Genomic DNA, 26,755 nt, shown 5'->3' with positions numbered 1-26,755 from the left:
GTGCCTAAACGAGTCAACTAGCCCAAATCACTACACTGTGCCACCACTCCAAACTCTTTTACCCTAAAAGAGTTGATTAGACCATACCGGTGGTTAACTGGTTTGCGCTAGTCGATCCTTTAAGCCAGGGGAATCGGCCGCAGAGGTACGATTGCCTTATGGTGCTCGGCTTCCCACCAGAACTTCGCGGCTTCGTTCTCCACGCGAAGCCGCGGCTGGCAAGCACAGTGATAAAGGCCGTGTGTGCTGCGACGTCACAGCACGTTAACGAACATAGGTTGGTCGAAAGATCCAGATCCCTTCATTACCGCATGCCTCATAATCAAATCATGGCTTCCGCGTGTAAAACGCGAAATGTATTATTATTTAGGCAAAGACTTAAACCAGAAATTGACCTCGCAAGGCTGTTTTTTTTTTATTGCGGATCATGTATGCGCGTCTATCACCGTGTCACAATAGATGTGCAAAAACATCCCTTTTTTTTTTCGAGGAAACTTATTTCACGTCAGACAAACGAAAAAAAAATGTCCGGGGCCTTCGCGTAGCCAGGGAGAATCGGACTGTTGCAAATTTTAACCCTTCTCATCCCAGGGTAATTTTTCCAACTTACGTCTGTAACACCCGCTGACATACAAATGCACGTACGAACATAGATGAAGTATGATTGAGCTCCACGAAAAAAAGAATATCGCTATGCTGCTGGTCAACGGGGGTGCTCTTCTTATCACTTTCGAGTTTCCTCTCTAATCTACACAGATGGCCAAGAAAGTAGTTGACGATTTCCCTTTGCCTTGTTAAAAGGAGACAATCATAGTTTCTGTAAGATTATTTCAGTCAGCGCGTAGAGTCGACTAAAGTAAAATTCATGGCAAAAAATAAAATAAAAAGAAACCTACGTATAAATTTACAGTACAAGCTGTACAGTAATTCACTTAAGCTACTGACGTACTCTTCAATTAGGTACCTGGCTGCAAAACGAAAAAAGAAACTGCGCCCAACGTGGGGCTCGAACCCACGACCCTGAGATTAAGAGTCTCATGCTCTACCGACTGAGCTAGCCGGGCGATCAGGCGGCATCGTTGAAATATTCTGTCAAAAGAGTCGCAACATGAAAAAAAAAATTCAGAGGAAGATAGTTGCTTCTGTTTCCACTCTCTCTCTCTCTCTCTCCGCATGCACATAAACGCACTGGTCGCGTGCACGCAAAGGAAGGCGGCACAGGCGAAGGCACCGCGCCGTGCTCCCGACCGGGTTGCAGAAATTAGGTGCCTTTTCTCAACTTCTAAACACTACCACTACACCTGCCTCACCGCTGCGAGGAATTACTATAGCTACAGGTGAACTGTTTACACTTCGCCGACAGGCTTGATGTCAGGTTTCGAGAAACGTATTCATACTGGTAGTCCTTTTTCCACATTTATGTTTTAACACACGCTGGCCAAATAAGGTGCTTCACGAAAAAAAAAACTTCAGACCAGTCACGCTTTCGCAGCTCATTAACATACTAAGAAAAAAAAAAAGGCTGCTACGCTCTATACCCGGGGACCACTTCCTGTGGATATCAAGGGAAAGCTACCGGGCCGGAGCTACTGCTCGTGTACGCCTCCGCGAAGTAGTCCGGTATGGCTCGCGTTTCGAATGACGGCTGAGTTCAGGTAAGCCTACTGCACAAAACTTGATACGACTGCTTGTAAGTGAAGTCCGAGCATCTCCTTCGGCGAGTCGTCGGAATAGCTGGACGGCGACGCGCGCTTACCTAAACACGAAGGCGCCATTCTGACTGTGAGGTGCACCTAAAGCGTGCGATGCTGTCAGACGCGCAAAAACGCGAAGCGACTCTTCGGAAATCAACAACAGGTATGCATATTTGCTCGGTGCATGCAGCGTCTCTACAAACAACACCCAGTAGAAAATAATTATTTTATTTTTTTATTATCTTCACGCGGAAAACAAGGGCGCGCATTCGTGGCACTGTATTTTACAGCGGTGGCCCACGGCTATTTTGGCTGCGTAGCATTCCCTTAATTGCCACAGAAAGTTCCCCCTGAGTATAATAATGCCAAGGCTCAGGAATCGCCTTCTTTGCTCCTTTGCGTCCTTTTCACTTTCACTTCCATTTCACAGACCATTGCTATAGTATACAATACAAAACTGCATTCACTGTCTCTATTTTATATATGTTTTGGTATCTCTTTCTCTCTCCGTACATATATCTCTCTCTCTGTGTTTACCTTTTTCTCCCTTCACCACACTTCAGAAACTCACCTTCAAGGCGCTTTTTAAAACGCTGTCGTGATCACATTTAGTCGTCCTGAGAACATGCTCAACTATTCCGGATGGATTCCAAGAAAGGTCCTATTTTCCGGCTTCAGCACGTCTTCTGAACAGCCGCTGGTTCGTATGCGCATTTTCGGCCCTATTTTAGAATTTATAAGGGACTGAAACGTACTCAATTGGTCCAGAGGGACATTTTGCGTTCCAACTGGGCTACGCATAGAGGAACTTTCTGGGACAACTTGAAGGCCGTTTGGGCTACCCCTCAGGATTGGTTTTATGCTGAATTGCTGCATTTTAGATTTCACCTTTATGTAGAGATAATCTTAGGCGTGACTGTGTCTTAACATAATAGAAATATACCAGTGCCGATGCAGACAATCCACAAGCAGGGCACGTGGCTTTGCCCCCCGCTGTAGTGAGCCCAAAGACAACCAGATGCTAGGAATGATTTATTTTGATGCCCACCCCCAAAGAACACCAACAATAAAATCCTTCAAATGACGAGGTGGGATAAGCACTCACTAGTCTTAATTGGTCAGAATAATCACTGTGTGCTTCCGGTGATCCTAAAAGAAAGTTTGATTGCATTTATTAGGACAGCACATATGCACAATTTACAAGCCCAGCATGGAGCCATTCTCATGATCACTGCGGAGTGTGTTCAAAAAAGCAGGGGAACAAACTCTTATTGCAGTATATGTACTAAGCACACCAATCTGTCATCGTAAGACGCCATTCCTGCTTCAATTTACGCGATCATAATCTGCACATTACTGCTTGAGTCGGCGCCGATCATGCTGCACCAAAAAGGCTCTGACGGCAAGTTTAAGTCGTCACCAGGCGAGTCACCACTGATCGGACCACTTACTAAATCTGCAACACGCTGATACACCCCGTGTGCGTCATCATTAACAAGGCCGGCAGAGTCACCACTAAGCTCGGGACCATGCGCCATCTGTTCATTGTGCCGAACCACTTAACCATGATGTAGGGTGCGCCCAGTATAAATGGTGTCGAGCAGATAATATAACATTTCTGTGGGCTCGGTCGGACTTAGAGCGCTACACGTCGGCTCAGCGAGGTCATTGCTAACGCTCACAAGCTGAACACACGCGTCGACGCGGCATTTTCACTGGTGGCGAAATAGTAATTCATCACGAATACACAAAACAACGACAACAGGAAGGTACTCGCCCATGTGCATCTCTGGATGCGTCACCACACATGTAGCTTCTCCACATGCCACCATTGAAGTGCAAGAATTGATTGATGATTGATTGATATGCGGGCTTCGACGTCCCAAAACCACAATATGATTATGAGAGACGCCGTAGTGGAGGGCTCCGGAAATTTCGACCACGTGGGTTCTTTAACGTGCACCCAAATCTGAGCACACGGGCCTACAACTTTTCCGCCTCCATCGGAAATGCAGCCGCTGCAACCGGAATATGAACCCGCGACCTGCAGGTCAGCAGCCGAGTACCTTAGCCACTAGACCACCGTGACGGGACTTGAAGTGCAAGAAGGAAGCGGGCGAAATAGCATGAAGACTGCTAAAGCCACCAAGGGTTCTCTCCCTTTTGTTGTGTGTGTGAACGGTGAGTTTCAATTTTACGAAAGTCATTTCCCCCCTAACTAGTGCATTTTAAACAGGAATAGCTAAGCATTTTGTACCATATTTACGTCGACGATTATCCTATGTATTCACTCAAAGTAAACCAAGACGTGCGCGTGGGCAATGTTTTATTATAAATCAGAAGTCAAATGGTGTTCATTGCACAAATGCTGTTATTTCCCTCGATGAACAGCCAAGCTGGTTTCTATCCTAAACCTAGTACTAATGACGCAGTGGGGCTCGGACCTGGTTCCGCTGGGTACCAGCCCAATAATCTCCAACTGATCGAGCGACGCTGGTATCGGCAAATTTGCCTTAGGCAGGTTTGATGTCGGGGTAGCAATCGCTATACCACGACTTATAAAGCGTTTTAAAACAGCGAAAGAACAACCTGTCGTCGCACAGTGCGAATAGCGTAACGAATGGGTCCTCCAATGCTCCAACCCATTACAAAAGTTTGTTCTTGTTCACCTATTAACTGTAACGCATACCCCCTTCAGGCACAAAGCCTCATCGTCGTGAGCCACTGCGAGAACATTTGGCACGGAATTTCTTGCAAGTGTGTAGCGGATACCACACTACTCGGAAGAATGACAAAATATAGCATAGCGAATGCCGGCCTCCTACATAAAATATTTATTAATAATGCTGTAACGGGTAACAAGCAAGTGTGCGTGCAGTAGTTACCCAATGAGTGTTTATAAAAGGCTCTGAAAAGCCGCTCTTCTAACTTTCGCTGTGACTGTGCTGCGCCTTGCGCTCAGGCCTGGCGTTTTTAAACGTTATTGTCAGTTTTAGTTCAGTAGCGCATGAAAAAACTCCAGCCCTTACCGCACTCTATCATTATTCTTTTATTGGCACACATGTATGAAACATGACCAGGTAGATACATGAAGTAAGTGATACATCAGCAGCCGTCTACATGAGTTTCAAAATGGCGAAACCAGTTTTCAAAAGCGACTCAAGTGAAACGGTGGAATCGCAAAAGAAAAATATAGGTAGCGATAATAAAGAAAAAGTTTTGTCAGAAGTGGGATTCGAACCCACGCCCGGAAGACCGGACTGTGACCTGAACGCAGCGCCTTGGACCGCTCGGCCATCCTGACTTTTTTCTTTCGGTAAACTTCACAAACGGGTTGCTGCGCTAAATATATTACAATTCACAACGAACACTACAAAAAAACTTGAAAATAACTAAGCCCGTCAAGCATTACTATAACACATCACGTTCTAGAATTCCTTCATGGTCAGTAGGGCTTCTACCCCTTCTGCCCATAAAGGTACACATTCTTACTACCTCGAGTAATCTTGAGATGCTTTCTTTAAAATACTCTCTTGTTGGTCTTCTGTCTGGGTCACAATGAAATCCAGCCATTCTAGAGCGCCATATACTCTTCAAGGCAGTCATCATGATAAAATCGAAAGGTAATCCATCCTCATTCTCTATGGCCAAATACCTGATCCCATGAGGGTCTAACGGGAACTCTTTTTTGATTGTCCTTTGTAAAACGTCCCAAAAATAAACTCCTTCCCGACAGTGCAGCAAAACATGGTCAACAGTTTCCGGTTTCTTACAGATTAGACAGTGAGATCCCCAAGGCATATAAAACCCACGCTCCTCTAGGAAGGTTCTTACAGGAAGTGTTCCAGTGTGTAATTTGAAAAAGAACGTTTTCGCACTTGCAGCTGCTGGCATTTTTTTAACTCGTTTAAGTACATTCTGACCTTTGCGTGCTGTATATTGTCACGGGGTCGTGACAGCGCGTCGGCATTTATACCCTTGCCGTCGAATGTTCTAGCGTTATCGCTGGCGGTGGCGTAGGTTCCAGAACAATCTGTACCGTTCGCACAGTGGGCGTGATCTTATCGAAATGATCTACTACAGTCCGGAACCTTCTCGAAACCTACAGGCGCGGTTTGCGCCGAGAATCGTGTAGTGTTTCGGAACGATAACAAAAACTTGTGAGATGGAACGTGGCAATATAGCGCTCTATACAAAGGTATGGGGAGCATCGTGTCACATAAATCTTTGTACAGTTTTCTCTTTCCAACAGACCACAGGTAGTCAGTTGAAAACCGAACACACAAAAACCGCACGCTGGCCACAACTTCCTTCATGTATCCTTGCACAGCCTCTGTGGTAACATGAGTGCTCACAACAAACTCGGGCAACAATCTACTTAGTCTTGTTTGACACACTGTTAGTAGGAAAGGATCTCTTGTCTCGCGAAAAAAGAAAAACCTATTTACTAACTGCGTGATAAACAGATGTCCTAGCCCAAGGCCTCCACACTTCACCCGTCTAAACTAATTCGTGCGACTGTACCTTCCCCACTTAGAACCCCACACAAATACTGCAAACACCTGATGTAATTTTTGCACATTGACCCGGGAACAGTACAGCACTTGCATCACATACCACAGCTTAGACACAAAAAACCACTTGCATGCAGTAGCCCTAGCAAACATGAACAGATAGGTTGAATTCCACCTATTCGCTTTCTCTTTAATTTCTTTCGTTTGCTTTGTCGAATATTCATTAGTACTTTTGTATGACTCGAGCGGTACTCCGAGATATTTAACTTGCGTTCTTGTCCATTTAATGGCTGCGAAAAATTCTGGTGTTGAAGGCCAATATCCATGCCAGAAGCCGAGGCATGTACACCAGTTTATGTGGCCTCCTGTAACTTCGGCGAAAGATTTGGAAACTCTGATTGATTCTTCAATACCTTCATAGGAAGTGCTACAAATCGCAACATCATCAGCGTATGCGAGTAGTTTGACCTCTGAAGATTGTACTCTAAACCTATTAATGATGTCATTCTGCAATATCGACCGACATAAAGTTTCAATATAGATGCAAAATAAAAGTGGACTAACAGGGCAACCTTTACGCACTGAGCGCTCAATTCTAATGGGGGGGGGGGGGGGGGCCCAATGTCTTGTTGATAATTAGTCTCGTACTACCATTCCGGTATGCCATGGCTACTCCGTCAATAATTATCTTACCAACATTAACGTGCTTCAATACTGCAAACAAAAGAGCGTGGGCAACGCAATCAAACGCTTTCTCCAGATCCAGCTGGAGTATGGCCACACGAGCTTGACTGGTGTCAACACATTCGAGCACGGATCGCATTTTATGAACGTTTGTAGCTACGGACCGACCTTCGATTCCACACGTTTGGTGTGGACCGACGATATCTTTTATTACTGACTGAAGTCTAGCTGCCAAAATTTTCATTAATATTTTGTAGTCTACGTTTGTCAGTGCGATTGGCCTGTACGCTGTGACGTGCCTGAGCTTTTCAACCTCGTCTGTTTTCGGAATCAGAACGGTACGCGATTCACCGAAGGATGGTGGTAATTTCTTTTCCTGATATGCCTCATTAAAAACGCCCGAAAGTATTGAAGACAATTCACTTTTAAAACATTTGTACCACTTGGCACAAAGATCATCTGGTCCTGGAGATTTCCCAGGATTTAACGTATCAATCGCCCGTTCAACTTCAGATGCAGATATAGATAATTCCAACGCGTTTTTCACTTCCTTACTCACTTTCGGCATGCGTCCTAAATATTCTTCTTTAAATCGTTCTAAGTTTACCTGTCTACACGCAAAAAGGTTTTCAAAATGACTTGAAAATACAGATAAAATGCTGTCCGTATCGGTTATTCGTGACCATCCTTCTCTATTTTTTCGATATGATTCCGTCGAGCGTTCGTTTTCTCCACCCCTAACGCTCTTTAGGTTGGCGTCTCTCCAGCCGCTAAAGCCTCAGCCCTAGCACGGACGAGTGCACCGCGGTAGCGTTTCTCGTCAAGCAGTGCAAGTTTCTGCCTAATATTGCGTATGTCAATTTTATACTCTCCAGGTTGTTTGCACTCCAAGTCTATTAGTCTTTCCAAAGTCTTTCGGAGTTCTTTTTCTTTCTTTTTCCTTTCGTAACTCAATGCGCAAGAACGATCAATAGCTTTTATTTTTATTCGCTGCTTGAACTCTTCCCATTGTTCTGCAAGTTTAACTTCATCATCCATTTTTATTTCATTGATACAGTTCATTACCTGATCTAAGAAATATTCGTCAGTGATCAAAGTGGAATTGATCTTCCACAGCTCCCATGAGAAAGTTCCACCTTTTGTTTTCTCTTCCATATCACACTTAACTAAAAAATGATCACTGAAGTGTATTGGGTAGACAGCATATGTCTTACAGTTGGCTATTAATTCAAGCGACACGTAAATGCAATCAAGACGCGCATGGCTATTTCCCTGAAAATGTGTGAAACGCACATCCCGCGTTCCCTCCATACAGCTGCCCAGGTCTTCTAACTCGAATTCAGTAACTACGTCCGCTAGCGTCCTACTACTTTTATCGTAAATGGCGCGTCCGTTTGCTCGATCTCGCCCGTTGAGGACGCAGTTAAAATCACCAAGTAATACATATTTCCTTTCCAAAGTGAACTGCTGCTTTAGGCTTGAAAAAAAAAAGTGATCGCTCCTCGCAAATGGTTGGTGCATAAATACACACTATAAGCCACTGACATTCATTAAATACAAAATCACAGGAAACCAATCTACCAGACGGGCAAGAGAAGGTATCTTGCACTACCAGACCCGGTAACTTCTTAATGAACAAAACACAGCCTGCAGAAGTGCCTATTGCTTGAGTTACAATTACGTAGTAACGTGCCGTAAACCTCAGCACCATGCCCCGGGTCTCCTCCTCACCGTCTACTTTTGTTTCTTGTACAGCTAGTATATCTAGATCGTGATCCACGAGCAGCCTGTAGACTTGGCTCTGTTTCCGCTTGGCGACAAGACCTCGAACATTTAACGTTGCCACTCTAAGTTTTGGTGAAAAAGCGATGTCTACACAATGAAGAAGTTAGTCTACACAATGAAGAAGATGCTTACCTTCAGCGTCTAGCATAGACGCTAGACATCTTTGGAGCCTTTAGGTGGACCCGTGCCACTGGAGGACAAATGTGGCCTGTGTTTGTCCAATGTCGGGTTGGGACGCAGCCTTGTGCTGCTGCGTCTGAACGAAGTCGCCTTCGCAGGTGGCCCCTCTTCATGCTTTTCACTTGACACCTCACGCCGTCCTGCAGACTGCTCGCGGGGTCTTTTGCTTGACGCCTCACCAATGATACTCTCGCACGACACTGGAAGTTCGGTTAATTCCACCGGCTCAGGCACCTTCGATGGGTTGCTTGTGAAGCCTTATTCGGTTTGGCCGGCTGGCTCTTGAGTAACCTCCCCAGATTCTATGTCTGCTTGGACTGTTGGTTCATCACCACCAGTAGGTGTGGCAGCACCTGTTGAAGCTTCCGGGTTCACTACGTCGCCTGCGCCTTTCGCCGCGTCTTCAGCCTCGGTCACGTCCATCACCAACTCTGCTGTGTCTTCACCTTCTGCTGATCCTAAAGCCGATGCGTACGTGAGCATGCACGCGTCTTCGCTGTGGCCAAACCGCCGACAACGCGAGCATCGGGGTACCTTACACCCTCTTCTAACATGGCCGGTACCTTGGCAGCGCAGACACTGCATTGGCCGACCAGGTGCAACCACAAGTGCCAGTTCACCAGCCACCCTGATTTGATGCGGGAGATCTTCAACCTTCACGCCACTCTTGAGCTTAAGAAGCACAGTTCGTGTGGTTGACCCCTTGTCGCTGACTCCTTGAACACGCCAATTCTCCCTGGTGACTTGTACGACCTTCCCATAAGTCGTCAAAGCCGCTCGCACGTCTTCATCGTTGACGCCATACAGCAGCCAATGAAGACGCAGCCGCACCTGCTGATCCTAGGGGTCTATGATGATGCAGCGTCGACCCTTGACTTTCAGCTCCTTCACGTCCAGCAAGCGTCTCGTAGCGTCCGCGTTGTTCATGGTGACTGCCCAGACATGATTTATCTGGTAGGCCCCCAGTGCCAACAGCTCCGGCAGTAGTCCTGTAGGTCCGAGCGCGTCTCGGAAATCTTCTACTCGATACGATCTGCCATGCACATCACCGTGTAAAAACACAGTGTTTTGCGCCACGCGTCCCTTGGGCAGTGGTGGCAAAATAATCTCGTATCCTGCGTCTTGGTCTTCGGTCATCCTGTTACCGCGGCTAGTATGTGCCCCAAACGCCGCTACAACGGAGCACATGGTTCTTACGTCCGACGCGCGTGAGTGCCAACGAAAGAATGCTCGGCCATCCTGACAGGACGGCACTTAGGCTATTTAAGTCAAGTAAAGTGCTCGAGCAGGACACTCTCGACATAGATAGCAGGCTAGTTGAAAAGATATAACACATTTTTGCTGAAAAGTGGTGGATACTGCTTGCCGCATCCAGTCAGATGCTAATTATTATTATTATTATTATTATTATTATTAGTAGTAGTAGTAGTAGTAGTAGTAGTAGTAGTAGTAGTAGTAGTAAAGACGCCTTACAATGGTCCCACGTTAGCTTCTGCCCAGGGGAACGTCATTCGCCCTTCCGCGTTTTGTACCGTGCGTGTTTTCATGGACGGCATCCGCCATCATGTCCAGCTTGCTGTCCTGTCCCGCTGCTCTCACCAACTAATTTTAGAGTGAGATTTCCTATCATCTGCTTCCGCGGCCATTTGTTGTGGACAACGCTTCGTTCACCTTACTCAAACCGACTACATGCTTGACCACGACAATCAGAAGCCGCTTCGTCTGGTCACTGCGAAAGACATCCAACTGCCACCACTACAAGAGCAAATTGTCAGCATTACGTCCAACGATATCTATCACGGTGGTCTCCCCGTCAGCACATTGCGTTCCTAAAGGCATAGATCTTCTATGTTGTGTCTTTTGTTTTTTTGCAATGGATCTGCACTTCTCATTGTCGTAAACTCTACACCGGAAAATATCCTACTGCCTCAGGGCACAACTGTGGCCCGTGTTGCTGACTTCGAGCCTCTATTTTCCAAGCCACTTCAAGCAATTGCATCCGAAGACCCTTCTCTCGGTGAGCATGTTTCTTCCTCCACCTTTACCACCGCTATCAGCAGCGACTTGACAAATTCACAGACGCGGCAGCTGCTCGCATTGTTACAGAAACACGCATTCTTTCGATATTTCCTCGTCTAAGTTGGGCCACACTACTACTACAGCACATCGACTTCAAACAGACAGTTGGTACATCTATCGTGCACCACCAACCCTACCACGTGTCTCTAGCAGAAAAAAAGATATGGAAGAAAACGTTGCTGACATGCTTAAACGGGAAGTCATTCGTCCCTCATCTAGCCCTTGATCGTCTACTATAGTTTTTGTCCGTAAAAAGGATGGCTCTGTGCGTTTTTGCGTGGACTACCGGGTGCTCAATAAGATCATGTGCAAGGGCGTGTACCCTACGCCACGCATTGACGACGCCCTTGATTCCCTAAAAGGCGCGGAATTCTTTTCAAGCATTGACCTGCGTTCTGGGCACGGGCAGATTCCCATACATGAAGACGGTAAGGAGAAAACAGCGTTCGCAACCCCCGACGGGCTATACGAATTCAACGTGATGCCTTTCGGGCTCTGCAACACACCCGTGGCTTTTGGGCACATGATAGACACACCGTGCTGCGCGACCTGAAATGTAAAAGCTGCCTTTGCTACCTGGACGATATTATCTTTTCATCAACGTTTCCTGAGCACCTAGAACGATTGGATCAAGTTCTGACGTGCTTTGCCGGTGCCGGGCTCCAAATAAACACTAAGAAATGCTGTTTCTCTAGCAAACTATCAAGGTCTTAGGACACGTCATTAGCGAAAATGGCATTCGGCCCGACACAGAAAAGATTTCTGCAGTGCTTCTCTTCCCGCGTCCCGAAAGACCAAAGAAGCTTCGCAGTTTCCTTGGCTTCGCCTCCTATTTTCGCCAGTTTATCCTGAACTTCGCCTCTATAGCTGCTCCATTACACCAGCTACTTGCTTCCAACGTCCCCTTTATGTGGTCTCAAGAATGTCAAATGGCATTCGACCTGTTGAAGGGGGCCCTCAAGTCTGAGCCTCTTCTCTACCACTTTGACCAAGCCGCACCGGCTATCCTCCATGCCGACGCTAGCGGCCTTGGTATAGGAGCCGTTCTTCTACAACGCGACAAGTCTTCCCTAGAGAAAGTTGTTACATATGACAGTCGCATACTCACCCCTGCCGAAAAGAACTACACGATACCTGAGCAAGAGTGTTTGGCTGTGGTTTGGTTGGTGCTGAAGTTCCGTCCCTATCTCCACGGCCGTCACTTCACAATGGTTACGGACCTATTACGGTCTTATGCTGGCTTTCTACACTGAAGAACTTGTCCGGATGCTTGGGTTGGTGCTTGCAGGAGTAGGACTTTGACATAAATTACAAGTCAGGTAAAAAAACATGAAGACACCGATGCTTTATCTCGTTGCCCGCTTCCGACTACCCATATCAGCGTTGGTGAGAACTCAACAGACATATCTACCAAAGTTTATACGCTCGCATCAATAGGGCAACCCTTTCCGGACGACGAGCCAACGTTTATCTCCCGCCAGCAGTCCTATTCATACTGCAGACGCATGATGGACCACCTTTCGGGAGTTTCTCATCCGCAAAACGTGCGACTTCGTCGTCAACTCCTGCACATTAAGCTGGAAAATGGGGTTCTCTACCACCACATTTACCATCCTGACGGTCAGCGCTGGGTTCCTGTACTTCCACGCTCTCTTCGACTTCAGGGGCTTGAAGCCTTCCACAATAACTTGAATGCTGGTCATCTTGGTTTTCAAAAAAAAAGTCTTGACCGCATTCGATGTCGTTATTACTGGCCTGGCCTTTCTTCTAGCGTAGCGTGGTACGTCGGTTCCTGCTACCCATGCCAGCATCGTAAACTCCCGACGCCTGCACCTGCTGGACCTCTACAGCCACTTCCGTGTCCTTTAATGCCGTTCAAGGTTGTAGGTGTCGACCTTTACGGGCCTCTCCCCGTCACATCTGCTGGAAAACGATGGATAGTGACCACCGTGGGCCACTTGACACTCTACGCTAAGACGTCCTCTGTTATTACAGGCTCATCTGTGGAAGTTGTGAGTTTTTGTTATTCACGCCATAATCCTGCGCCATGGGGTTCCTCGTGTACTGCTTAGTGATCGTGGCAAAGTGTTGTCACAAATTGTAAATAAATTACTGCGCGCTTCTGGAACTACTCACAAGACAGCTTCAAGCTACCACCCTCAGACAAATAGTCTCACAGAAAGATTTCATCGAACCCTTGATGACATAATAGCCATTTACGTCCAACACGACCGCAAAAACTGGGATACTCTTTTACCATTCCTGACCTTCGCCTACAACACCACCGTTCAGCGAACAAATTGCTACTAACCGTTTTACCTCGTGTACGGACGCACCCGACTACCTTTTTGACGTCTCCTTCTTTAACAGCCACGGCAATTCATGTCAGTCTTCTAGCGAAGAAAACATTTCCCGCCTGGCCCAGTCTCGCAATCAGACTCGCATCAATACTGAAGCGAGACAGCACGCGGAAGATTATCTACGACGCATCCCATCGCGTTATGTCTTTCCAACCTGGTGAGGAGGTGCTGCTTTTGACACCTATTTGCACTCCTGATCTCTATGACAAATCCCAACCGCGCTTCATCGGATAATACATAGTCTTAGAACAGACTTCGCCGGTCAATTATTGTGTGACACCACTTGTCGCCTCAACAGACCGCCGTTACTGCAGCACCGAGATTGTCCGCGTTTATCGCATGAAACCTTTCACGCGACGTTCCCCATCACTTTGACTTACAGCAGCCAAGGTGTCTGTTTCAAAAGGGGGGGGGGGGGGAGAGAATTAGTGTGGGCGTTTGTTACATCGTTCTCATCTCTGCATGACCACAATCACCATCATCAACTTCTCTCTTTGTCCTCATGGCCACTCTGGATGTGTTCCAATTCTTAGACAGCACGTAGACAGTCTACGCAGGCAGCTTAGGACACAGCACCGAGCCCATGCTGTCCGAAAATTCGAACACGTATGGACGGCTTTTACGCGACAATGCGCCACCCTGCGTCGAGAAGAGAAAGCCAAAATAAACAAACGTAACAGTTGTACTTTCTGGCTTATTTTGTGTTGAAATCTTTTAAAAATTAAACATTACTCACATTGAGCGTCTGGACAAGCGTATGTTGGTACACAGACGATCATTCCGGCAAGATCCGATCTATCTGAGTTATTCAATGAGCTACTATCTTGTTTAGACGGCAAAGTAGCCTGCGTCGTATTTGTCTACGTTGCGGTCTTCTCGGAGCTGTCTATTTTGCAGGCTACGTGAGAACTAGAATAGGACTTAAGATGGCCACCGTCTATAACGCTGTCTATTTAGCTGTCTACGGGGAGTATTGGAACACACCCTCTGTGTCATGATGCGTCATCATCCTCGTCATCGTCTGTGTACTCGCTCTGCCCGTTCGTTTTGCGAGGTCTTTCTTCAATTAAACGGTGTCGCAACTAAGACTACCAAGACTTCATATTTTTATAATAATTAAAGTTTCATATGTAACGCGTTGACCCCTGAGAGAAAAAAAGCGTTTTATAGCACCCCGGTCTTCTACCAGATATGGAGAAGCATGTAGAAGTGTATATATTCGAAAAATTTTCAATGCACTACCTGAAGAACTTTTTTTCAGCGAGTTCAAAAAAGCAATAAAGAAATTACTCGCTGAGCTGTAAAATCATATGGTCTACTTGTATGTCACGTATGCTTTGGGTCCCTCCTGTGTTCTTCTTTCTTATTCACTGCCTATAATAAAAGCAATGGTGTCAATCATTAGTCTGTTGGTTGGCAAAAATTCATTGATTGATTTGTGGTGTTGAACGTTCCAAAACCACGATATGATTATGAGAGACGCCATAGTGAAGGGCTCCAGAAATTTTGACCACCTGGGTTTCTTTAACGTGCACCCGAATCTGAGCACATGGGCCTACAACATTTCCACCTCCATCGGAAATGCAGCCGCCGCAGCCGGGATTCCATACCGCGACCTGTGGGTCGGCAGCCGAGTACCTTAGCCACTAGACCACCACGGCGGGGCTCGTTGGCAAAGAAGCTACAATAGTTTTGTTTTTGTTACCATGTATCCACATCACTGTAACCGGCTCTGCCGGGCCTAGTCACACAAGTCTTGTCTTGTCTTGTCTCCTAGATCTTGGCTCATACCCACGATCTAGGAGAACCACACAAGTCATTGGGACTTAGACAGGCCTGTTTCTTCGTATTTCTTATGGAGGTGTACAATATTATTATTATTATTATTATTATTATTATTATTATTATTATTATTATTATTATTATTATTATTATTATTATTATTATTATTATTATTATTATTATTATTATTATTATTATAGAGTCATCACTGAGGATTCATCGACAATTAACCAATTACAGCGCCAGCGAAAACAGAGAAGTCATGCGTCAAGGGTTCTCGGCCCACGCGTGCACTACACTTCCCGCCGCAATACCAAGCAGAATGTTTCAACGATTAAATATGCCCAATTTCTGCCGGCTATGACTGTGCTACGGGTGCGTTGTAGGGTAGGCTGAAGAAATATGCAACGGGTTCGACAGGAGAAGAATCGGACACGATGAGTCCAACGACCCGTGGGATACTTAATTTTTACCTGACGTTCCTTAGCGTTACCTACAATAGAACCCAAGTCTTGGGGTCTCTCGTAGTTTACTCGATCGTAACGTGACAACGATTCTAATCCGAATGTTGACCTTTTGAAATTTTCTTATTCGATTGTGACGGGAGGGTCGACCCAAGGAGGTTATACTACCTAACCCATCTGGGTTGACCTTACGTGGCAAAAGTCGAGAAGCCAACTCGCACTACATTCAAGTAAAAACGGTGCATCTTAGGGTCTATAATAACTATAAAACGCTTAAAGAAAGTAATGATGCTAGCCGGATTAACTTTGGAGCGTAGAGTTTCGCTAAAATTTGCGGATTAGGCTACACACGCCTACGTGGCCCACGGTAAATTTCTGGGACAAACTAGAAGGACGACCAGTTCAATCTTGTTCTTGTTTTGTTCACCTCTTTTTGTGACTCATGCTTACTGTGGGTGATTGGCCAATAATTGAGTGGTCTTATAAATTCTTATTTAGTTTTACAGTAATGAAGGCTATAAAATGAAATCGTTACAAATGTTAGAACGAAACTTTGATGCTCCTAGAAATAAACTTATATTTCTTTTAATTATTAATAGAGGATAACTTAGTTAGAAAACCTCACTTAAAAATAAAAAAGTAGATAAGAAAAGTTAGGCACATGTAGACAAAGAAGGAAAATATTATAAATTAGTTTGGTACTCTTTTCGCCTCAGTCAGACAATTCTGCACAGCCACGCAAATTTTCACACTGGCAAACCCGGAAACAGAGGCTTCAGAAGACAGAATCATGGGCATGGATCAATTGAATCCAATATCACGTAAAAGGCTTTCTAACATGAATTTACGAGCTGTAGTAAATTGCCTACAGTTAAAAAAGAAATGATTCATGGTTTCTAGATTTCAACACAATCATTCGTTAAAGTAAAAAAAATGACCTTTGTTTTCTTTTGCTTATAGTTATTGCTAAGCATACGTTTATTCTTGAGGACAGTTTTTTTTTTTACCGAAGCCAACATCTTTTTATCGCGAACTTTGTTTCATTTCTTTACTGACTTTTTTTTTATTTTATATTCCACGTTAGCCGCCGACTTCACGTTAAATCCTCATTAGTGGGTCAGTGCCATTAACCGACAGAGAACAAACACAAAAATCCAACAAAAACTTCAAAACTTTTTCATAGCATAGTGACGATAATGACGTGCTTCAAGACGTCAACTGATATAACCCGAACCACTATACCAAGCGCTGTGACCACTGTACTACCGCTGTGGGCTCTGTCTGAAAGAGTCAACTAGCCCCATCCGCTGGTTTGGTTTTGTGACTTGGTAGCTTGCACAAGACCACTTTTTTTAGGCCTAAGAGTCTGTCGCAGTGCTACACTTGTTATGGCGCTACGCTGTTGACCAGAAAGTCGTGGCTTAGTTCCCCGCCCATGCGGTCGCACTTCGATGCAGGCAAATTGAAGGAGGCCGGCCCGCGTACTCTGTGATGTCAGAGCACGCCAAAGAACATCCGATGGTCTAAATTCCCGGAGCTTTCTACTACGGCTTGCCTCATTATCGAATAATGGCTTTGCCATGTAAAACGCCAAATATTATTATTATTTAGACAGAGGCTTATACCGGACATATTGACCTCGCAAGACTGCTTGTCATTGTAGATCATGCATGCGCTCTGGAGTTCCGTAAGAAGTGCCCTAGGAAAATACGTCCTCTAAATTTAAATCCCCGGAAAAAAATTCCTTGTAAAAAATGTCCCCCTTTGCATTGCCGGAAAAAAACGTCCCCTCAGGGCACCGTAGAACGTTGCGCCCCTCAAGTCGCATATTCTTTATTTATAAAAAAAAATGAGTGTGAAGATTGAGAAAGATTACTGACGAAGCACCATATTTACATTACAACTGTCTCAACGTATCTGTATAAGTGGTTATCACATCGTAATCTAGTTACTATGACTTGCGATTGTCTAATTCCACACTCGCTAGTGATGACGGAAGGATGCCAGATGCAATATCACATACAATGCGCATGTCAGATACATGTGCACGCGCCTGAAAAGACATTAAAGGGTAGCAATTCAACGCACGTGCATTGCATCTGGACGAAGCAGTTTGGCTGCACCAGCACTCCCAAGGTAAGTGTATACGCCTTGGGGAGCTCATTCGATGCTCGCTCTGTGGTTGACTTAACGGTACTTATTTGCAGGATGGAGACAATGAAATCGAACAAAAGAAGCACAAAGAAGTGCTTGGGTGGTTATACGTGCACAAGACAAACAAATGTACTGCCTCGAGCACTTGCTAGCGTTGTGCTAAAGGCGTTTCAATTGTGGAAAGAACCTCAAGCGACTAACACTTTTTTTTTCTAGACAGCAGAGCAGGAGGGCTGTTAGTTACACGATTCGGTTTTAACTTCATTCGTTCTCGGGCACACTTTGGCCGAAAATTTGCGAAGTGTCGAATAAAGATTGCAGCTCTTTTATCAAGAGAACTCCCACTTCAGTCGTTCCTCGGTTAATTCTTGTCTAGAGACATTTTTACCTAGACAACAAGCGAAGGGTACGTTTCTTCTAGGGACATTTATTCAGGGGACGTATTTTCCATGGTCTCATATTCCGGGGACGATTAATCCTACACCCATGCGCATAACTACGATCACCGTTGTACGACTATATATGGTAAAACGTTTTAGGGGCTAAGCTCCCTAAGCCGTCGGCCGTGCGACCTCGATGTACATCGTCGTCGTCGTAGTAGTAGTAGTAGTAGTAGTAGTAGTAGTAGTAGTAGTTGTTGTTGTTGTTGTTGTTGTTGTTGTTGTTGTCGTTGTTGCTGCTGCTGCTGTTGTAGTAGTAGTAGTAGTAGTAGTAGTAGTAGTAGTAGTAGCAGTAGTAGTAGGTAGCTACCTCTCGTTTAGTTCTTGGAATGTCCGCTTAATAGCGGTACTTGTATAAGATGAATACATGATGAAAAGATGCGAGATAGTGGAGATGGTGGTACTTGGAATTTTCACTAAATGGACGGATAGACGGACGGACAGACAGACGGACGCATGGATGGTCGAATGCACGGATGGACGCCCGGATTGACGGATGCACGGATGATAGCCAGGACGGTCACCCGGACGGATGCATGGACGGACCGAAGCAAGAACGAACGATGGACGGATAAAGGGACGTATTGACGGATGCTTCGCCCCCTCATCATCATTCACTCCGTGAATATGCTGTGATTTTTTTCTAGGAAGCCGGTTTCACGTTAGGCCGTATAGGAAACTGAACAAAAGACCAGGACAAAAAAGTCAATCATGCAACGACACGTACAATGGTATGTGTTCTTGTCTGTGTGTCTTTTCTGTCATGGTTTTCAGCACTTTTTCTCCTTCGATATGTTCAGCCGACAAGGTTACAATTTATGTAAGACGCCCGAAAGAACCCTGTTCTAAGGCGCTCGCATAGCTTAGAAGAATAGGGCTACTGTTAGTTTCAACTCTCCTCCCTTTTCCGCGTATCCCGCAATATTCCTATCTTATGTGTGTAACACGGAGGCAAATAATGCACGCACAAACATAGATAAAGTATGGCTGAACTCTGCACAAAAAAAAATTGGCTATTAGCATGGGTGCTCTTGTTATTTCCGTGCTTAATTTCTGTTACACAGACAGAAAATGAACTATAGTTCATTCAAGAATTAAACCTTGAACTATAATTCGAGGTTTCGCTTTGCCCTTTCATAACAAGTTTGTCGTAGTTTGTAAATGATTATACCAGTCAGCTTGTAAAGTCGACAAACCGAAATTTATGGCAAAAACACTTTTAAAAAACGGCGTATAACTTTACAGTAGAACCTGCAAACAGTAATATACATAAGCTGCTGACGTATTTTTTCATAAAATGTCACGCAGTTGAAAAAAAATACAGCCGCCCAACGTGGGGCTCGAACCCACGACCCTGAGATTAAGAGTCTCATGCTCTACCGAGTGAGCTAGCCGGGCCGACGACAGGTGCGCCTTTGCAGATTGTTTCAAATGAGTTTGAACAGGGGAAAAAAAACGTTATATGGGATAGCTGCGCTTTCTGTCACCCTCGCTTTCTTCGCAGGCGCGCTTATCGGGTGCACGTGGAGGCATGCAGCGGGGGTGAACGCTCCTGTTTACACTTCACTGACAAGTTCGATGTCAGATTTCGAGAAGCATAATCATGCTGACGTATATATGAAGGGTAAACCACAGAGAATATTTCCCTCGTTCATATTTTAACACGCGCTCACCGGATGGGGGCCTCACGAAAAAAAATTCAGACCAGTGAATTTTTTGTAACTCATGATCTTACTAAGAAAAAAGATATGGCTGCTACGTTCTAATGGTGCCAAGACTGAGAAAGTGGTGGACCTGGTCGCGTTGCTTTGCTACTTTCCATCCTTCTTGCTTTTAGTTCCGTTTCCCACACCATCGCTACACTATACAACAGGAGACTGCGCTCCCTGTTTCCCTTTTTCCTCTGTTGTGTATAGGTTTGCAGCTTTCTCTCTCTCTCTCTCTCAACCTTCCTTTATATGAGTGACATGTTGGGCAAGTTGGTACATTCTTACGGCATTTTTTGGCGCGAAAGAAACACGAGAGACAGACAAGCGCAAACTATTGACTGAATTCATTCGAGAGGCACATACATGCTATGTCGGGGAGACGGGTCGTTGGTATTTGAAATAAGATATTGTTAGATCATAAGGCTTCTTTGAGAGCCACACTTTGTTCTCATCTTTCTTTACATTGCAGGGAGTGTGGCTGCGCACCCTTGCTATCTGAAAAAAAGAAAGGTTGCACGAGAAATTGAGGAAGCATGTTTTATTGACAGATTGGGCAAGACATGCGCAAGGGGACCCCTATCACGTTGCATGCCACTGAGATAGAATATTTGAGCGCCTGCCGCTAATAGAATTTATTTTCCGCTAATGTGACTCGTGACTTCGTTGATGTGTGTGCTGTTCGAATAAATTCAGTTAATAGTTAGCGCTTGTCCGTCTTTCGTGTTTATTTCGCGCCAAAATCTTCCTTTCTATCTTTTCTTTTCCTCTCTCTCTATCTCTGTACTCATTTCTGTCGCCCTCTAATGTTTTCATCTCTTTAATTCCTTTCTTTCTCACTCTCTCTGTTTGTTTCTCTGTATTATTTACTGTATTCGTTCTTTTTTTATCTTGTTTTCGTTCTCTTTCTTTCTTTCAGGCTCCGCACTCATTGTTTCTCCTTTTATCTTCCCGCCGGGCAAATCCGCGCTCATCTTCTGTGGGTGAAGCGGAAGTTGATGAAGAGGATGAAGAAAACGCGTGCCTGTTCGGGATGATGAAAGTTTCTCGTGGAGAGCGAGGGGTGGACGTTCGTTTTCCGGGTTTCGCAGTTTCAGCAGGCGCAATACGCCTGCCTCACCCTCATTGTTTGATGAATATGGTACTAAGCTTGGCTCGTTCAAGGACATATTGGTGTAACATATGAGCGTCTGCAGTTAACTTTTTTTAGCTTCGTACAGATTTCGTAGTAACATTAATTGATTAGTAAATTGCTGGTGTACGTCATTATGATAAACCTCAAGCCATCCGAAAGAGCGTAAAAAATTACGAACCTTTGATTAATTAATTCAACAAAAAATTTGTTTCTCTGATGAACCATTACGGGTCCTCTATCCACAGTGGCAACAATTGGCGTGTGATTAGTGACAGGCTCATTAAGAACACCTGAGTTATAGTATTAGGAATACTTGTGAAAACATGGCCCAACGTGGTTTCTGCCACACTTGTCACTCGAGTAGGCACAGTGATTATATTGCGGATATAAATGATTATGCTAGGTCGGCGTAATCTTTGTAACAAGCACTCCAGGCATCAATGTTTATATCCCCAATGATAATAACCCGAGTACGACCATTCTTTGCCAGGATAAACAGAATGTCCTCAAGTTTATCAAACACAAAGAAAAAACAAGCAGCATCTGCGTTCGGTGGCCAATGCACCACACCACCAACAACAGAGCTTTCTATATTTACAAAATGTGCTTCTATATTTGTGAGGCTGAATGTGAATTCAGATAGCGGTGCAGATATGCGGAGTCCGTCCTTTACGAAAAAAAAGCGACACCTCCACTGCGAGAGTTATGTGCACGTGGCTGAGATGCCATTTCATAGCCAGGTATGGTAACCATTTCATCCTTTCTCAGCCGAGTTTCTGTAGCTGCTATTACGTCGTGAGTCATGAAAGGTGAATCGCGTTTTCAAGAAACACTGCAGTAAAACAGTTGAAGTGAAAAAAAAATCAACACGGTGAGCAGAAAAAAAGTTATGTCAGAAGTGGGATTCGAACCCACGCCCGGAAGACCGGACTGCGACCTGAACGCAGCGCCTTGGACCGCTCGGCCATCCTGACTTTTTTTTTCTTTATTGCCTTGCAAATCATGACTGTTCACATTTTACATATTTACATATTGGTCCATATTCAAGTGTGTCACAAAATACACCCACAGAATTCATTGAAGTACCGTCAGCTCTTGGCTGACTATTAATCAATACTTGGGCATTCGTAACAATCGCTCAATGCACCCAATCCAGTCTGGCACATCCTCTTGGCTTTTCAGCATTTCAAGAAAATGGCACACAGATTTGCAAAAATATTGGCGCACAGCTAGCACTTCTACATCCGCGTTTTCAAAGGCACATCGGGTTTTCCATATACTGTGCAGGCCCAGAAGCATGATAAGATCATAAGGTACACCTGCCTCGTTTTTAACCGAAAGAAAACGGATGCCATGTGGACTTAACGGTAATTCTTTTTTCAAGGTTCTTTGCAGTATATCGCAGAAAAAAACCCCGCTCCAGCAATCTATAAACACGTGTTCAATTGTTTCCGGTTTATTACACAAGTGGCAATTTGTGCTCCATGGCACGAATATTCCCTTATCCTGCAACCACGTTTTAACTGGTAAGGTACCAGTATGTAATTTAAAGAAAAAAGTTTTGACCCCTGGCGCTACAAGCATTCTTTTAACACGTTTCAGAACATCCTGTCCTGGGCCTGCACAATATAGCTGACGGTACATTGGAACAGGCAGTAAAACATCGACAAGGTCTCTATACAATTTTTTACGTGGTACTTCAGCCAGATACTCTAACGAAAATCTTACTGACAAAAAGCGGAAAGACGAAACAACTTCTTTTAAATACCCTTGTATTGGTCCTTGCATATTTGATGATGATACGAGAAATCCCGGCAGCACTCTAGATAACCTTAGTTGTATAACAGTTCTCAAAAAGGGGTCATCCACATCACGCAGAAAAAGGAAACGATTGACAAGTTGTCTTATGTACAAATGAACTAATCCGAGTCCACCATCTCTAACTTTTCTGAAAAGGTTTGTGCGGCTTGATCTTTCCCATACAGAGCTCCATATGAAAATTGCAAATACTCTGTGTATTTTCTGTACACTTATTCTACTGCAGTTCAAAACCTGCATTACATACCACAGCTTGCTCACCAGAAACAAGTTGCATGTTGTGGCCCGTGCTAATATCGAAATACCCCAACCTTTCCATTTTTCTACATCATTGCGCAATGCCTGTGTTTCTTTTTTCCAATACGGTTCACTGTCATGATAGAACTCCAGCGGCACTCCTAAATACTTCACTGGTGTTTCCTGCCATTTAATGTTTAGAAATACTCTTGGCGTGACGTCCCATTCCCCATGCCAGAAGCCAAGGCACTTATCCCAGTTCACGGCACTACCACTCGCCTGGCAAAAAGTTTTCACGGCATTTACAGCATGCATTATACTCTCATAATTTGTACAGAAAACTGCAATGTCGTCTGCGTATGCGAGGAGGCTAACCTCAGCTTCATGCAGTTTAAAGCCGCTTATTGCAGGGTTATTAATTACACTTAAGCAGAAAGGTTCAATGAAAATAGCAAAAAGCAGGGGCGATAGTGGACACCCCTGTCTCACTGACCGCAGCACAGGTATACGCTCACCCGCAGTTTTATTTAATACCAATCTCGTCGTGCATCCAGTGTAAGCCATGCGCACTCCTTCGCTAATCAAACTCCCTACGTTAATGTGCTCAAGTAATGAAAGGAGCACGTCGTGCGGCACGCGATCAAATGCCTTTTCGAGGTCAATTTGAAGCATGGCAACATTGAGATGCATAACGTCACAACTTTCTAGGATTGATCGTGCTATGTTTATGTTGGTCATTATTTTCCTTCCCTTTATGCCACAAGTTTGGTGGGGCCCAATCAGTTTTGTCATAACTGTCTGGAGTCTTCTGGCCAATATTTTCATCAATATTTTATAGTCAACATTAGTTAGGCTAATTGGTCTATATGCAGTAACACTTCTTAACTTCGCGGGATCTTCTGTTTTAGGTATTAAGACCGTGTGGGCTGACAAAAACGATGGTGGAAGTTGTTTACACTTAAAAGCCTCGTTAAATACCTCCCTCAAAATAGGTGAAACTACGTGTTTGAATTCCTTGTACACTGCAGCACTAAGGCCATCTGGTCCTGGAGACTTACCATTGTTTAACTTATCAATTGCTTTTTCAACTTCTCGCTCTGTTATAGGCAATTCTAAAATTTTCTTTCTTTCGTCATCAAGTCTTGGCATTAATGAAATGAAATCGCTATTAAAACGTTCTGCGTGTACACTGGTTGGTGTGAATAACTCTTTGTAATATTCGAAAAAAGCACCGGCTATTGCTTCTTTCGTATGGCACCTTGTTCCTTTATATTCTATTTCTCTTATTTCATTCTTACAGGCATGTCTCTTCTCAGCTCCAAGAGCTCGTTTTGTTGGCATTTCTCCCGCTACCAAGTTTTCTGCTCGAGCTCGAATCAATGCTCCACGATAACGTTCTTGGTCTATCAACTCTAGCTTCTGTTTAGTTATGTTTATCTCCTCTGAAAATGTTCCGGCCTGAGTACATTCATTCGCTACTAACTGTTGCAAGTTTTCACGCAAACGCACTTCAAGTTCTTTTTCAGCATGTCTCAGGATACTGGCTCTCTCAAGTGCTTTCAGTTTAATGGTCTGTTTAAATATTTCCCACTTATGTCCCCAGGATTCAAGTGTTCTATTTGCTAAGTCTTCTATGCCCTCTAGAAAAATCCGATTAAACTCTTCATCCTTTAGTAGCTTTACATTAAATTTCCAGAGGTCCCAAGAGAAATGTTTGTTATTCCTTTTATGTTTACCCATTGAGAATGAAACCAAACAATGATCACTAAACGTAACAGGTGTAACTCTGTAATCATGGCACGAAGGAATGATTTCGGAAGACACATATACTCTGTCAAGTCTAGCATGGCTTGAACGCTGAAAGTGGGTAAACATAACCCCTTTTCCACTGCAAAGACATTCACCCACGTCCTCTAGCTGAGCTTTCGCCACCATATCAATTAGAACGGCAGTGCTTAAATCTCTGTATGGCCTGGAACTTGATTTATCTATACTCGAACAAACGCAGTTGAAATCCCCAGCCAAAATTAGTTTACGTTCACATTTCAAATACACATCAAGTTTTTCGAAAAACTCCTTTCGCTCTTGAATCACAGTGGGTGCGTACACACAGATTACTCTCCATTTTTCTTTTGGTAGGGATAAATCACATATAATAAAACGACCCGCCTCGCAGGTAGTTACAGACTCCACTTTCGCATCCAGGCTCTGCCGAATTAACAAGAGGCAACCTGCAGACGCACCCACCGCGTGACAAACGCACACATCAAACAGTCTCGTGAAAGGCTGCACCATTCGCTCAGCGTGCTCTTCACTCTCTACTTTAGTTTCCTGTACAGCGAAGATGTCCAGATCGTGTTCTATAATCAGGCGGTAAAGCTGGTTTTGCCGCCGTTTGGCAGAAAGCCCACGTACATTTAGCGTCGCCAATCTAATCGTCGCCATCGTGATGAGAGAAAGCCGAGCGAAAGACGCTTACCTTACCAACACCTAAACAACTGTCCGGCCGACGCTCAAGGCGTCGTCCCGTCGCCGCCGCGTGAAAGCGACGACGAACGCAGGCGGCCAGCACCCCGAGACTTTTTGGAGCCAGCCACTCGCCACTGCCCTTGATCTTCCTGGGTCAGACGCTGCTGGGACGCCGCGTCTCCCTCATTCAGGCGTCGCTTTACTGGCGTAGCTTCAACTGTATCCATGTCCGAAGTAGCGTCGGACCCGATGACTGGTTCAGCCTTGTGCTGGGTTTCCATTTGAGTCGAACGCCGTGGCGTTGGAGTGCCCACAACCGTATTTTCATCTGTGCCTGCGTCTTGCTTAGGTGTCTCCGTCTTTTCCTCGCTGGTCGCCACTGCATGAGACGCCTCCTCTCCTGCCTTCGACGCCGCGGCCCTCTCTGCTTCCTCTTCATCCATGAGCAATTCACTGTGGTCGGCATTTGTTGCTCGACTTGCTGCACTGGCATAGGAACGAGTACAGTCCGCCTGCTCATGCCCAAAAGCGCGACAACCAGCGCACCTGGGCACCCTGCAGTCGCGACGAATGTGTCCCGTGTTCCGGCAACGCAGGCACAGCGGTGCTCTTCCTGGCACGACCACCAGTGCCATGCCGCTTCCGAGACGCATCTGGTGGGGTATGCGATCCGTAGTAACGCCTTCTTTGAGTAGTAGCCGAACGAATCTTGTGGTTGACTCAACTCCTTCGAAGTCTTCGTCTCTCCACTTGTCGCTGATAACTTCTTTCACTTCACCGTACTCCCGGAAAGCACGCCGTACAGTCTCTGCGTTGACGTCAAAGGCTACCCAATGCAACTTGAGACGCACCTCTTGCCTTTCTGGGTCGACGACGACGCAGGGCCGGTCTTTCACGGAGAGTAGGCCAGCGTCCAGAACTATCTTCTTGGCTTCATCTGTCTTCATGTTAAGAAGCCAGACGTGCGACATCTGATACGCTCCTATGCCGCTTACCTCTTGAATGATGCCTAGTTCCTTGAGCGGCTTTCGGAAGTCGTTAATGCCGTACGGACGCGCTGCGATGTCGCAGTGCAGAACCAACGTGCGTCTGAGTCCTTCTCCTGTGGGCAGTGGTGGCAGAATTAAACGGTAGTCCTTGGGAAGCGATGTGCACGAGAAACCGCGGCCAGCGTCGGCCGCTGTAACAGCTCTTGAGGAGCCTGCCATCCTGCGTCCGCACGCGTCGGTGACCAGAAGCAGAATGCTCGGCCAT

General features: G+C 45.3%; 4 non-coding genes across 4 annotated transcripts; all 4 read right to left on the bottom strand.

The window, feature by feature from the left end:
* Nucleotides 1–991: 991 nt before the first annotated feature.
* Nucleotides 992–1,064, bottom strand: TRNAK-CUU (transfer RNA lysine (anticodon CUU)). Its single transcript has one exon. It is a non-coding gene; the product is annotated as a tRNA-Lys (tRNA).
* A 3,850-nt stretch (nt 1,065–4,914) lies between these two features.
* TRNAL-CAG (transfer RNA leucine (anticodon CAG)) lies at nt 4,915–4,998 on the bottom strand. Its single transcript has one exon. It is a non-coding gene; the product is annotated as a tRNA-Leu (tRNA).
* A 14,463-nt stretch (nt 4,999–19,461) lies between these two features.
* On the bottom strand, nt 19,462–19,534 carry TRNAK-CUU (transfer RNA lysine (anticodon CUU)). The gene has a single exon. It is a non-coding gene; the product is annotated as a tRNA-Lys (tRNA).
* Nucleotides 19,535–21,867: 2,333 nt separating this feature from the next.
* Nucleotides 21,868–21,951, bottom strand: TRNAL-CAG (transfer RNA leucine (anticodon CAG)). The gene has a single exon. It is a non-coding gene; the product is annotated as a tRNA-Leu (tRNA).
* Between the last annotated feature and the right edge of the window lie 4,804 nt (nt 21,952–26,755).

Source organism: Rhipicephalus microplus, chromosome 2 (assembly GCF_043290135.1).
Source record: "Rhipicephalus microplus isolate Deutch F79 chromosome 2, USDA_Rmic, whole genome shotgun sequence".
Lineage (NCBI taxonomy): Eukaryota > Metazoa > Arthropoda > Arachnida > Ixodida > Ixodidae > Rhipicephalus > Rhipicephalus microplus.
Note: the sequence above shows the minus strand (reverse complement) of the source record. Positions and strands in the feature narration are given on the sequence as shown.